The sequence below is a fragment of the Colobus angolensis genome, unplaced genomic scaffold (genome assembly GCF_000951035.1).
Source record: "Colobus angolensis palliatus isolate OR3802 unplaced genomic scaffold, Cang.pa_1.0 Scaffold172, whole genome shotgun sequence".
Taxonomy (NCBI): Eukaryota; Metazoa; Chordata; class Mammalia; order Primates; family Cercopithecidae; genus Colobus; species Colobus angolensis.
In genome coordinates this window covers 4570988-4585159 of record NW_012114844.1, presented here as the reverse complement: position 1 = coordinate 4585159, position 14172 = coordinate 4570988, and the positions used below count along the sequence as shown (strand labels likewise).

Sequence of the window (14172 nt, the reverse complement as noted above, 5' to 3'; positions counted from 1 at the left end):
AAGCAATGGCTTTTAGCAGTTAAATGAGTGATCTGCCGCCTTCCGGTATAACCAGTTGCCTAGGTTTTGGCCAATCCGCTGCTTTGTTTTTTGTTGGTGACATTTACGGGTTTTTGTGAGTTTTGGAAATAGATTATTATGTTACCTCTCCCACACCAAGATAATTGGGCCATCTTCACTCTAACTTTTAGCTTTTGAATATGAAGAAGTATTTTTGAAAGACTCCCACTTTAAGAATGGTGAAATTTTGGCTATCAAAAGTGCTCACAACTGTATGACTAAGTGAATTTTAATCTGTGTGATCTGGGGTTATGTGAGGTTTTTTTCTTTTCTACACATTAACTATAAATACCACACCTTCAAATTATTCTAAAAGCACACTGATCACATTTATGCCTTTTAACTTAAAATTTAATTAAAATTTAAAATTAAAAAAGCATAAATGTGATCAGCATGCTTATAGAATAATTAAGCCAAATACCAAGACTTTCCATTTCTGTTTATTTGCTCCCAAATCTGCTACTATTAATTTTCAATTGAAGCAAGTTGTTTTGGATAAAAATTCAATTAATCATCTCAAAAAAGAGAAATGGAATACATTAAGAAAAAAGTAGAATAGAAGATATAAGAGTGCATTATACATAGTAAAGTTACATCATGTTTTATAAAAACTGTTTCACCCATGAGGTTACTGGGTCACAAATGAAAATCCATTTCTTGCTAGGAGTCATGGCCAAACACTTTGAAAATCATCGTACTAAAGACTTTCTAGCTTTATAATTCTATAATTATGACAAGAACTCCAAACCATTCATTCAAAAAGGATGTAATAAGTACCTACTTTCACCCCATCCCCCCCAGAGGGCCAGGCATATGAGGTCACTGGCATGACCTTAGCACTGGGACTATAAAGCTAGAATAATTGGCCTTTTTTACACTGTGGATGTCTCAGGCATCTGATGAAGTCTACGAATCCTGTCTCACAACAATGGGATTTTTTTTGGAAGAAAACATTTTAATTGCTATTGCAAAATAAAATCCGTATGGAGTAGAAATTGGTTTTGATAGCATTATTACAGAATACGTTCTAGAAAGTGGAGGTAACTGGATGTAAGATTCTGGCAGCAGTTTAATAGAACAGTCCCAGATGCGTAGGTTGAGGCCAACACCTAATTAGGGTGAACGGTTTGTGTTTGTGGGTGTAATTTTGGACAATATAAGGAGAAACGTTACACTGTGCACAAACCAAATTTAATTTTTTTACAAGTGTTGTGAAGTTTCATATAGTAAAAGGTTTTTGCTACATGCACTTCATTTTCACATTGTTTAGAATACCTAAACACAAAAGAGATCATTCATGTAAGATATGCCACTCTTTGATATAATAATACATGTAGTTGAAAATGTTCACACTTTTTTTTTTTTTTTTTGTAGATGGAGTCTTGCTCTGTCTCCCAGGCTGGAGTGCAGTGGCGCAATCTCGGCTCACTGCAAGCTCCGCCTGCCGGGTTCACGCCATTCTCCTGCCTCCCAAGTAGCTCGGACTACAGGCGCCTGCCACCACACCTGGCTAATATTTTTTGTATTTCTTTTAGTAGAGACGGGGTTTCACCATGTTAGCCAGGATGGTCTCGATCTCCTGACCTCATGATCCACCCGCCTTGGCCTCCCAAAGTGTTGGGATTACAGGCGTGAGCCACCGTGTCCGGCCAACGTTTACACTATTGATGCAGTAGCTGCTGCCATCACAGGGCTGTGGCGGGGAGGCACAGCTGGGGCTGCATGCCGGTGGACGCCTCGCCCCTTCTGAGTTGGGGAGAGCTCCCCGGGTGCTGCTGCGGCCGCCCAAACCGCAGCTGCAGACTCAGGCCTCCTGCTTTACGGAGCAGGCAGGATCCCCACCCTCCTGGGCGGGGCTACAACGGCCCAAACTGCGGCTGTGGATCCGAGCCTCCCTGTGCTCTTGGAGGGGGCTGGCAGCAGGCAAGATCTGCCCTCCTAGGTCTAGGACCCAGAGAGTTTCTGCAGCCTGCACCCTCGTGGACCCCAGAAAGGACCCCACTGCCCCCCACCCCCGGTCGCTTGGGGGTGTCTGTTCCTGCTGCCTGGCCTCTCTGGGCTGCCACCTCTGCTCTGATCTTGGAACAGGGCTTGGGGCCAAGCCCCAGAGGCCTTGAATGACAGTGGGAGGCAGATTGATTCCTGGGCAGAAGTGGGTGGGTCTCCAGTAAGGCCCCATCTTCAGGTCAGGGAGGGACTGAAAACTGGGGACCAGGCTGCCAGTCCCACAGACCTGAGTGGGAGCTTGTAGTGCCTCCTCCAGGCCCACCCATGGCTGCCAATGGGCCAATCAGCACACACTTCCTCCTTTCTGAGGTCCATAAAAGCCCTGGGCTCAGCCAAACTGCAGGAGAGGACAGAGAGACAGCAGGAAGAGTAGCTGTAGAGAGGAGCTACTGTCTGCCAGAGCTGCAGAGACCTGCAGAGACTTTCAAAGGACCTGCGGAGAGGAGGCCCGCTTCCTCCTGTAGAGACTTCCAAATGACCTGAGGAGAGGATCCCCCAAAACAGCCTCCTTCTCCAGGAGCAGATCTTTTCTCTGCTAAAAGCAGCTCCCCTCTTCAGGGTTGGGTCTACTTTCCGCTGAGAGCAGCAGGCGACAGGATGACCATTGAGCAGAGGGGAGCTACCCTCTCTAGGCCTCCTGTCTGCTGAGAGCTGAACACTCCATGGGATGACTTGCTCAGAGGAGCTACCCACTGTGGGTCTTCTCGGAGCTGCTTAACAGCTACACTCAATAAGTTCTTTGAGTACCTCATTATTCCTGGACACAGGACAAGAACTCAGGCAAAGGAGCTCCCAGGAAGAAAATCAATAGCCCCCATACCCCTCCAAAGATCCTGTAACACTACCATTACATCTGAGGTTTTCTGCAACTACAAAAGCTTAGTGGAAAGCTTGGCCCTCAGTATCAACATCAAGAAAGCAGCTACCACCATCTATGCCTATTCTCTTTTTGTATTTTTTTCTCTCATTTTTCTTAATCATCTCTGCTATTGCTGCTGCTTAGCAAAACTGGTAAAAATAAAGTTGTAATAACTGATGCATCACCCAGAGAATCCCCAAATTCCTGCTGGGAATCCTCTCAGATTCTCTCCAGCATGCTGTAGAAACCACCGAAGTCATTTGGGCCAGTGCTGGTTGCAGCCCTCCTGAGTCTGAGTTCCCACTGAAAGGTCATGAGATCACAGAACAGCCAGGTGGGGCAGAATAATGTTTTTAAGTACATAAGAAAAAAACTACATAGGATTACAGAGGAAACCAATTATATCAAAGTAGTTACCAAAATATTTGTGAAACAGTAGTATATGTGCTTTATTAATGCAGCATGTCTAATATCTTCTGTTATTTTATTTTTGAGAGAGGGTCTCGCTCTGTCACTCAGGCTGGAGTGCAGTGGCACAATCACAGCTCACTGCAGCCCAGTCTTCCAGGCTCAAGTGATCCTCCCACTTCAGCCTCCCAAGTAGCTGGAACTACAGGCATGTGCCACCATGCCCGGCTAATTTTTGTAATTTTTTTTTTTGTAGAGAAAAGGTTTCGCCATGTTGCCCAGGCTAGTCTTAAATTCCTGGGCTCAAGTGATCTGCCCACTTCAGCCTCCCAAAGTGCTGGGATTACAGGCATGAACCATGGCTCCCAGCCTGTTCTGTAATTTTAAAGTAGCAATGAGCATAAACAATATTTAGAATTACTTGCAACAGCTGCAATGTGATAGGAAAATATTTGTGATTTGTATTGGTGACAAAGTCACAGGTACTACTAATACTCCTGGATTTATTGCATACATTTATCATTAAAGAAAATATTAAATTCCAGTTAGAGGTTAAGGGAAATAAAGATATAATTATTTTCCTATCAAAGTTCGCAGATCTGCGGAATGCCCATTGTAAAGAAAATCTGGAGAGACTTGCCACTGTATATGCCATTTAAACATCTATAATAAGAGTTGTGGTCTTGCAGGTCAGGAGGAAATGAAAAGATTTTAGAATAAGATAGGTAAACATCCAGGCTAATGGTGAAGTAGCTCCAAGATGTAAGGCCTGTCCTGAAAAGATCTACAATTCATAAGGATGCTAAGGTTGGGAGGCTCCCTCTAAGGCTGCAGCCCCATAGGGACATAGTTGTTCCCTGAGAATCATTCACTGTCTTTCCAAGTAGCCCTGCATAAGGCAGACACAGAGAGAGGCTGAAGCAGGCAGAATGATACCAGGTCACCGTGTCCCAGGACTCACCCCTATACTTCTCTCCACTCAGAGTCCCAGGTCCAAGCATTTCTGAAGGAAGAAGAACCTCACAGGTCTATTGCATACCTCTCTCCCTCTACACAACCCCACCATGGGATCATCCAGCCTCTGTTTGAATACCTCCAGGGACAGGGAGCTCACTACCTCCTTGGGAGGAACAGCTCCCTCTGCCTCAGTTCCGGGAAGCCTTACTTGACTTCCCAGGAAAGACATGAATCAGCAGGTCTGGAGTGGGGTGCAGGCAAAAGTCCTGCTCTCTGCTCAGCACAGGGAGAAGGAGAGGGAGGCCCAGGGCCACATCTGCCCTGGGTAGAGTTCTGACGGTTCTCCTCAGAACCCCAGCTGGCAAAGTCTGATGTCAGGGACCCCACCCACACTTTCTGATGTTTAACCCAGGTTTCCTCTCTGGCCCCCACAGCTGACACCTGACTCTCCTTTTTCCTGGTCTCCCTCTTCCTTCCTCTCCTGCAGGCCACAGTGTCTCACGTGGTGTCCCTCTTCTTCTGCGGATGCCACCGTCACTCTGTCCCACAAGCTTCCCTGCTTTCATCAAGTAGCACCTCCTTCTCCTCCGTGCCCACCAGACAGGCCCCAGGCCCCTTTTGTTTCCAGTTTTGGCACAAAGGGGTTAAACAACTTGGCCTCTAGAGTCAGAATGCTTGGGTTCAATCTTGGCTGCTCCATCCAAGGCTCTGGTAAATTATGTAACCCCACTGGGATATCTCTAAAATGGGGATAATACTGGAACTTTCCTTTTAGGGCTGATATGAGGATTAATAGAGTTAAAATATGTAAAATGCTTAAAACAGTGCCTGGCACAAGGAAAACACTCAATAAATGCCACCTAGGATTACTCTTACAATTGCCGTTCTGGGACTTCTCAAACATACAGTCCACTGTTAGGGAAGGCCCTGAAAGGCCCCAGGTCTCTTTTCCTCACTAGCTTGCCAGATGGCTAAGGGTATTTACCTCTCTGAAGCTTATAGCCAGGGCAACTTCCAGACTTCACCCAGCAATCAGCCACTCTGAGCATTTCTTCACAAGGAAACTTCTAGAAAGTTATGCCTCCCCTTCTCTAAAGCAGTGACCCCATGTACCTATTATTAAAAATTTATTACTGGCTGGGCATAGTGGCTCATGTCTGTAATGCCAGCACTTTGGGAGGCCGAAGCAGGTAGATCACTTGAGCTGATGAGTCTGAGACCAGCCTGGGCAACATGATGAAACCCCTCTCTACAGAAAAGTACAAAAAGATTAGCTAGGTGTGGTGGCACATGCCCCTGGTCCCAGCCACTCAGGAGGCTAAGATAGGAGAATCTATTAAGCCCGGAGGCAGAAGCTGCAGTGAGCTGAGATTGTGCCACTGCACTCCAACCTGGGTGATAGAGCGAGACCCTGTCTCACAAAATAAAATAAAATAAAATAAAAATAAAAAATTATCACCATGCATTCTATGTGTACATTATTTATAAATATATATGTATTTCTACTACTATAATATTTATGTACATTATAAAACAAATATAAAAATAGAAGAGGGACAAGATAAAGATAAATATCAGAAGATCTAATATTTTCTTCCCATACTCCCTACGGTCTTGCTCACTGTCTGGGGCATACACATTCCACTTTGGAGACACTAATGTCTTCATATTTTAGTTTCAGTTTAGTTTCAAACACTGGGAGGGCTGCAATGGTGGATGTATGGACTGGGCCACACCGTGAGAAATAAATATCGCTATTTCACACAGAGAAGGAAACTGACCCTGAGAAAGGCGAAGTGGCTTCTCCAGGGTCATTCAGCCAACAAGGCAGAGTAAGGATGGAAACCCAAGCCGAACTGGGTGTAGCTGATTTTTTGTTCCTAATTCCACAGTATTGGGGAGGGAAAGCAGGGAAACAGGAGCTCAGAGGAAGGAAAGGGGTATGGAGAAGGTAAGGGCAGGACAATCGTGGGGCCAGAGGCGGGAGTCTGGATTCAAATCCAAACCCAGAGGGACACATCAGTACTTTCTTAGTTGGTCTGCCAATACTGAATCAGGGAACCTCCTGGAACTGGCTTCCGACCCTGCAATCAGGGTCCCTTGACAGTCCCCAGTCGGGAACACAGACCACCGCAGTGGAACCACTAGCCAGGGGCTTTACCACGGCTGGCCAGAGGGTGGCAGTCACTGCCTATGCATGGCCACTTGGCTGGCACCTGCTGATGGAGAGCAAGTACCTGCCCTCCTGGGCTCCTCTGGACTCCGGAGGCAGTGAATTCCTGCTCTTGAATCATTATGTGACCCCTAGCAAAGGCAACTTAGAACTCCCCTTCCTCACCTTGAAAGCAAAATTCTTAACACCACGGCCTTAATCTCTAGTGGTTTTCAAAAGTGTGGTTCCCAGACCACACTTACAGGTTCTGGAAGTGAGATCCCCAAGGGAGTTACAGCAGAAGGAAGAAGCCGGGGAGAAAGCATCCTGCCCGGGGCAGCTGAGGCCTCCCATCCTCTGTACATACCTGACTGAGGGGCTGCAGCCTGGGAGCATGGCCTGGGGGACTCAGTTCTTTGCACCCAGCAACTGTTCAGGGTGGGGTTTCAATTCTATTCACCAGCTGCTGACCAGCAGTTGGTGGTCACCTTCAGTCCTTGGCAACCTTCAAATGCGAGGCAGGGATGGGAGAGCCCCCAGACCCCTCATCCCTCCTGCCCCAAGCCAGTTCTCATCCCTCACCAGAAGGAAAGGGAACTCTTCTACGGGGCACAGCATGCCAGGTTCTCTATCACCTGGGGGAAGGGGTCGGGGGAGGGGGAGCTGCAGCTGGGTGAGAAAGAACACAGGTCCCACTCTGTCCCTATCTGACAGCTGACCTCAGGCAAGATGCTTTCTTTGGCTGGGGCTAAGGAGAGTCACAGGGGAAGGGCCAGGTTAAGAGGGCTCCACCCTGGAGCCCAGAGCTACCCATAGAGAAAACCCCCATCCTCCTGATTCTGCTCCCAGCTCTCGCTGCTGGGATAACATCCTCCCCATCAGAGAGGCCGTGGGAGGCAGAGGCTGACCCTGCTCCTTCAGGCACCTCAGCGGGTTTGGGTCTGCATTCTTCATGATCAGGGAGGGGGTCCCTGGGATCACAAAGGTGAGGGGCAGCTTCTTGGGCTCCAGGTGCTCCAAGGCAGACCCTGCAGAGCACCAGAGATAGAAGGGCATTGGCGAGGCTGGGCGCAGTGGCTCACACCTGTAATCCCAGCACTTTGAAAGGCTGAGGTGGGCAGATCATGAGGTCAGGAGATCAAGACCATCCTGGGTAACACGGTGAAACCCCACCTCTACTAAAACTACAAAAAATTAGCCAGGCGTGGTGGCATGCACCTGTAGTCCCAGCTACTCGGGAGGCTAAGGCAGGAGAATCACTTGAACCTGGGAGGCAGAGGTTGAACAAGGTTACGACCTGAGTTCTGCCTGGCCATGGTGACACTGAGCCAGGTAACCCTATATTAGTTGCAATCTGTTACTGTGTCTCATTGGGGATGTCAGCATTACCTTTGGAGTCAAAGTAGGTAAGTCAGGGTAACCAGAGTTCCCAGTAGGGACCAAGACCAAAGGATGCAGGGGTTGGGCCTGTCCTGGAAGGTCAGGTTGGACGAGGGGATCTGTGAAGCTGGGGCCGCCAAAGTCCTGCCCCTCAGGTTACAGGCATCTGGGTCCTGGTCTAGACCCTCATATGCCATCCAGAGACCCAACCCTGGGGACAATTCCTCCCAGGCTGGTAGCAGAATCGATCCTTGTACTCACCCCACTGAAAACTCTGAAATGAAGGGGTCTATGGGTGGGGGAAAAACTCTTCAGAACAAGGTTCTCAGGTGCAGGTAAGGTTTGAGCTGGGCCTTAGGGCAGAGAGGTAGGTGACAGGTCCCCTCACAAAACCTGCCAGAGCATGCAGGAGGGTCACAGGTGTAGGGGTGGGAATGTTCTGGAAGACAGCAGGCAGCCTCCCACTCACCAATGGGGCCGAGTGTGGTCAGGTCCACACACCAGGAGAAGCTGGTATCCACACACTGGTGCACTTTGTTTCCTGTTTTAGAGACAGGGTCTTGCTCCATTGCCCAGGCTGGAGTGCGGTGGTACAATCATAGCTCACTGCAGCCTTGACCTCCCGGGTTCATGTGATCTTCCCACCTCAGCCTCCTGAGTAGCTGGGACCACAGGCGCATGCCACCATGCCTAATTTTATTTTTTGTAGAGACAGGGTCTGGCTATGTTGCCCAGGCTGGTCTCAAGAGCTTTCCACCTCAGCCTCCCAAAACACTGATACTACAGGGACAAGCCAGCGCTCCTGGCCATGCTGGTGCATTTTGGCTGCCATGGTGCACAGGAGGTATGAGCTCAGGGGGTGCAGAATCTGCTTCTGGACTCTACCCAGGCCTGCACCCAGACTGACCCCTGAGCTGCAGGGAACAGGTGTGGAGAGAATGCAGCAAGCAGAGTGGGCTAGCCAGTGATGGAGACCTAGGCTGGGACTAGGAGAGGTAGGGCTCCAACCCTTAGCCTAGTGGCCCTGCCCAACCCCTTGGGGCCAAGATGACTTCCTAGGAAGCCAGGCATGGAGGCCAGCATGCACCTGACCTGAGGACAGAAGACTCTGATGAGAGGGAGGGGAGGCCTCTGACATAGTTTGGATACTTGTCCCATCCACGTCTCATGTTGGAATGTGATCCCCAATGCTGGAGGTGGGGCCTAGAGTGTGAGGTGTTTGGGTCATGGTGGGGGACCCCTCTTGAATGGCTTAGTGCCCTCCCCATGGTAATGAGTGCGTTTTCTTCTTTTGTTTTTTCTTGTCTTTTTTCTTTTTTTTTGAGACAGTGTTCACTCATAGCCCAGGCTGGAGTGCAGTGATGCGATCTCAGCTCACTGCAACCTCCATCTCCCAGGTTCAAGTGATTCAGTGAGTGAGTTTTCTATTAGTTCACTGGAGAGCTGGTTGTTTAAAAGAGCCTGATGCCTCCTCTCTCTTGCTTCCCCTCTCATCATGTGACACGTCTGCTCCCTCTTAGCCTCCCGCCAGGAGTAAAAGCTTCCTGAGGCTTCACCAGAAGCCTAGCAGATGCTTGTACAGCCTGCAGAACTGTGAGGCAAATAAACCTCTTTTATAAATTACCCAGTCTCAGGGCCAGGAGTGGTGGCTCACGCCTGCAATCCCAGCATTTCGGGAGGCCAAGGTGGGTGAATCACTTGAGGTCAGGAGTTCAAGACCAGCCTGGCCAACCTGGTGAAACCCTGTCTACTAAAAATACAAAATTAGGTGGGCATGGTGGTGCATGCCTGTAATCCAAGCTACTTGGGAGGCTGAGGCATGAAAATTGCTTGAACTGGGAGGCAGAGGTTGCAATAAGCTGAGGTCACACCATTGCACTCTAGCCTGGGCCACAAGAGCGAAACTTCATCTCAAAACCCTGTCTCTACTAAAGATGCAAAAAATTAGCCAGGCATGGTGGTGCATGGCTATAATTCCAGCTACTCAGGAGACTGAGGCAGGAGAGTAGCCTGAACCCAGGAGGTGGAGGTTCAGTGTCCTGAGATCATGCCACTGTACTCCAGCCTGGGCGACAGAGCTAGACTTCATCTCAAAAATAAATAAATAAGCCAGTCTCAGGTATTCCTCTAGAGCAATGCAAAATGCACTAATAGTGTCCACTGGACCTGACACTCAGGGAAGGGCTGGTCTTGACTCTGCCATTAACAGGCAGACTATGACAGAGTTGTTCCCCTGCTCTGCCTCAGTTTGTCCTCTCTCAGCTGAGCAGAGCAGGGATAATTGCTTCTCATGTGGGCCACAGAACAAAACAAAGCCCTGAGTCCCACAGGAAGGTAGGTGGGCTATGTCCAAGGGAAGACAGACCTGAGGCAGTATTTTATGTCCCCGGGGTGGCAGAGAGACATGGAGAAGATGCCTCCTTTGTGGGCAAGGGAGAAGGGAAGATAAGCAGAGAGGCACCAGACACTTGCCTCCCCCACCCCACACCAGGCCCATTCCCACTTAGCCCCCAACTCAGGCTGCACTGTTGCCCTTACGGTCAGTGTGACTTCCCAGACAAGCTGACAGAAGCCAACAGCTTGGATTCATCAGAGACAGCACGTAGTGTAGATGATATGCAGGACGTAAGTGGAGAGGGGACACGGGAGCTGTGGTGTCAGGTCTGGGGCTGCCAACATGGGCTGCCCATGCCCTGGCTGTGGGCAGACCATGCTGGTCCCCCCTGCCAATTAGAGGCCAATTGGAATGTGGCCTCTAATTATAAGGTCTCTGAGTTCCAGGCCAGGACTGGAGCCAGACTCCCCTTGGGGACAGGGGGGACAGTCCACACAGACATCACTTGTGCTTTGGGCAAAGCCAGCTGGACAAACGAATGGGAGGGGCCCTGCTGGAGGGTAAAACTGGGCCTGGACTACTCAGACCTGCCTCTGTGACAGGACAGTCCCATCCTTCCAGTCAGACTCCTGAGCTGGAAGCCCACCCAGCCAGGGAGTGGGGAAGGGGTGGCCTGCAGTCTCCCTTGAGTCTGTAGCCCCTCCCACCCAAGGGAGCTTAAGAAAAAAAAAATCCAGAAACATCAAGTGCTCCTCCCAGCTGCTGGCTGCTTCCTGACATGGCCTCTAGGACCCTGGATGAGTCAAGATGGGGCTGCCAGCAGCTGGGGGCAGGGGGAAAGCTGGGTCCCCAGGGTGGATGCCTAGCAGGAACATGCAGGCATGGCGAGTGATGAGCCCTAAGAGTTGAGCCCCTTCTGCCCAGGGGGCCTTGGTGACACGCCTGCTGCTGAGCTCAGCCCAAGGAGTCAGGGTCTGGTGCCAAGCAGCCTCTCTGCTTGCAAAGACAGTGCTGGGATCGTTACCCCTCTGCCCAGGGCTCAAGTATCTAGGCTGTGGAAGGGCCAGCCCTCAGAAAGGAGGCCATGGGTGTGGGTTCCCTAGCAGCCAGGGGCCTTGGAGGACAAAGCCCCTATGAGGGGCATGAGGGGGAAGGGAGACTGAGCTGTACCTCCCACCCTGAGATCTGTGGTACCGGGTTCCAGAGGGGGCCCTGGGGGGAGACCAGCATGAGAGGAGCTGCTACTGATGCCTTTGGGCACCTACTCTGCAGGGCTGGGCCAGCCTGAAGTTGGCAGCAGAGGGGTGGGGCGGGCGCCACAAGGAATGAGGCTTTGTTTGGTAGAGCTGTGACCCTCTTCATCCTCTCCTGAACCCCGAGCTGACCCTCATCCTCATACCTCTGCAGAACTTTGACCAAGTGGTGGTAGAGGAATTCCGGTGGCTCCAGGGTGGCCCTGGGTGACCCAGGGCTCCAACCAGGGTTCTGGAGTTGAGGACAGGAGGCTGGAAGAGATGACCTCCCCCAGTCCCCCAAGGCTGCCCAGCCCCCTGATGTCTGTGATAATCCTCTCACCAGGCCGGGTCCACTGACTGACAGAGTGGGTGCCACCTTCTTCAGGGTGGTGCCAGTCCAAGCTCTCATGTGGTCTGTGTATGCCAGGGTCTGCACATCCTGTGGGAGGGAGACGGCCTCTTGGTAGACACGGTCATCCCAGACCTCAGTCAGTACCTCCTTCCCTCTGCAGGCCTCCTCCCTCTGTCCATCTGCCTCCTCCCTTGGGCTTGCTGCCTCCGCATGCCCTGATCTGAAGCCTGCCTCGCCTCCTCATGGAGCCCTCCAAGATCTCTTAGCCCCAGTTCTCTGGTCCCGCAGCACCTTCTGGGCCCAGATTCTGCCTTCTCAGAAGTCTGGGAGGCAGGACCCGCGCCTGGTCATAGCCTTCTTGCTCTGCTCTAGGCACTCCTAGCCCCAAAGCCTCCAGCCCGCTGGACACCTCCATCTCCAGCTATGCTGTGGCTCTTCTCATCCTGGGCCTCCTGCTCGTCACAGCTGCCATTGTCCTGGTGAGTGTCTGGCTGGGCCCAGGCTTCTTCCAGAGGAGCAAACTTATCCTTTGATGCCTTGAGCCTTTGAGCCAGGCTGAGGGGTGAGCAGGCCTCTTTACATCCCTGATTTCCCCACCCAAGCCCAGCATCGCCTCATTCTCCAGCTGGGGCTGCGGGATTTGGGGCCAGAGGTTTGGGTCTGATCCCAGTGTCCCCACCCTTCTTGTCAAGGTGCTAAACTTGAGGGCATGCCTTGGGTGCTGACGTTCCCAGGAACTCAGAGCCAGAGAGGGCCAGGCACCAGCCCGAAGTCACACAGCCAGGGGCTTCTTCCCTCCTGGACCCCCAAGGACTGGACTTGCAGGGCTGGGACAGAGGTGGAGTGGGGGAAAGCAATGCCTTGTCAACCCACACAGAGAGCCCCACGCCCATCCCCAAGGTGCATAAAGTCAAGGAACACCCCTGCTTCCATGTCCATGCTCATCGGGGGCATGGCGCCAAGTGCTTGGCACTCACACCAGCCTCCGGCCCTCCATGCCACAGGTATTGGTCTCATTTACAGAGCGGGAGCCAAGAGCCTCCCCCAGCACACACAGCTAGACCACACAGAGGTCTTAGGTGCAGCTGAGGGGTCCACAGTCTCCGCTACCCCTTCTACCACTTTGTGCTGCCAAGGACCACACTTTGGAGAGAGAGGAATGAGAATGAGCAAGGTGCTCACAAATGGGGCATGGGCAACTAAGGAAGGAGGAAAGGGCAAGGTCTGATCCTGTACATACACATCACAGAGTTCACGGAGTCAGGACACCCAGGGCCAGGTCCCAGCTCTGCAGCTGCTTGGTATGTGACCATGGTTAAGTCATCTCCCTGGACTCTCCATGCACTTTGCATGCTGCATGCATCTTCTAGAATGAGCCTGGACCCTGGCTGGTGTCATAATTACTGCGTAGGCTGCAGATCCACAGGTGCTTCTGCAAGGGGCTTTGCTTCTCCTCATAACAGCGGCACAGGCTGGCCGCGTGCTCTGGGGGTAGAACGGAGTAGCTCTGGAGGTAGCGGGTGAGGGCTGGGCTTGGGTTCCTGGCCCAGACAGGGCAGGGTACACCTCGGGGTCACAGGGCCTGGCCCCCTCTCTAGCAGCCCTTGGCCCACAGGCTGCCCAGCTGCCCACCCACAACCCGTACCTTTGGACAGCCCCAGCTGCTGCAGTTCACTGGACAAGCATCCGCCATCGACACTGCTTGGCTGCACTGGAGAGGATGAAACTCAGCACTGCCACTGTGGCCTTCACATCGCCTGACTCCGAGGGACCCGTGGGTGGGACGGGGGTGTCACTGTGGCCCCAGCCACCTCCCAGTTGCCCTATTAACTTCAGTTCAAAGCCCTGAGGCCTCCTGGAGCTATGGGCACTGCTACTGCTCCACCAGGAGCTGGCAGAGGACAGGAAGGTGGGACTGTCAATGTCTTTCTTTCCCTCATGCTCCTCCACTAGGGAAGGTAGGTTAAGGATGCTGCTGGGAGGGGTGGGAGCCGGGGGGGCCTCTGTACCAGGCAGCAGGCCAAGGTCCCAGGGTTGTCTGGGGCCTGTGGAATCAGCAGGGTACTCACCAAACTTGGCATCAGCCGTTAGCTTCAGGATCTTCTCATACTATGGGGAAAGGAAACCTTCAGGGGGTGCCAGGCCCCTGTTCACCAGCCCCCCAACCCCAGCCTGGATTCTGCAATAAGGAACAGACAGGCTGGAAATAAGTATGGGAGGTGCCCAGAGAGGTTGACAGGCAGGGTCACCCATCTCCCCGGGCCTAGTGCAGAGCTTCAGGGCACTGGGGGTCATAAGGTCATGGGACAATGGGGTGCTGGGTCTTGTACTCACATCATTCCCCTGTTCCCCCAGGGGACTCTTTACTACCTGGCTGCAGAGCAGCTGCAACTTCACAGAGGACTGGAAGGGAAGTCCTTACATCAG

General features: G+C 51.8%; 1 pseudogene; it reads right to left on the bottom strand.

Annotated features, from left to right (window-relative positions):
• Window positions 1–7045: 7045 nt before the first annotated feature.
• Window positions 7046–14172, bottom strand: part of LOC105509270 — a 46091-nt pseudogene continuing 38964 nt past the window's right edge.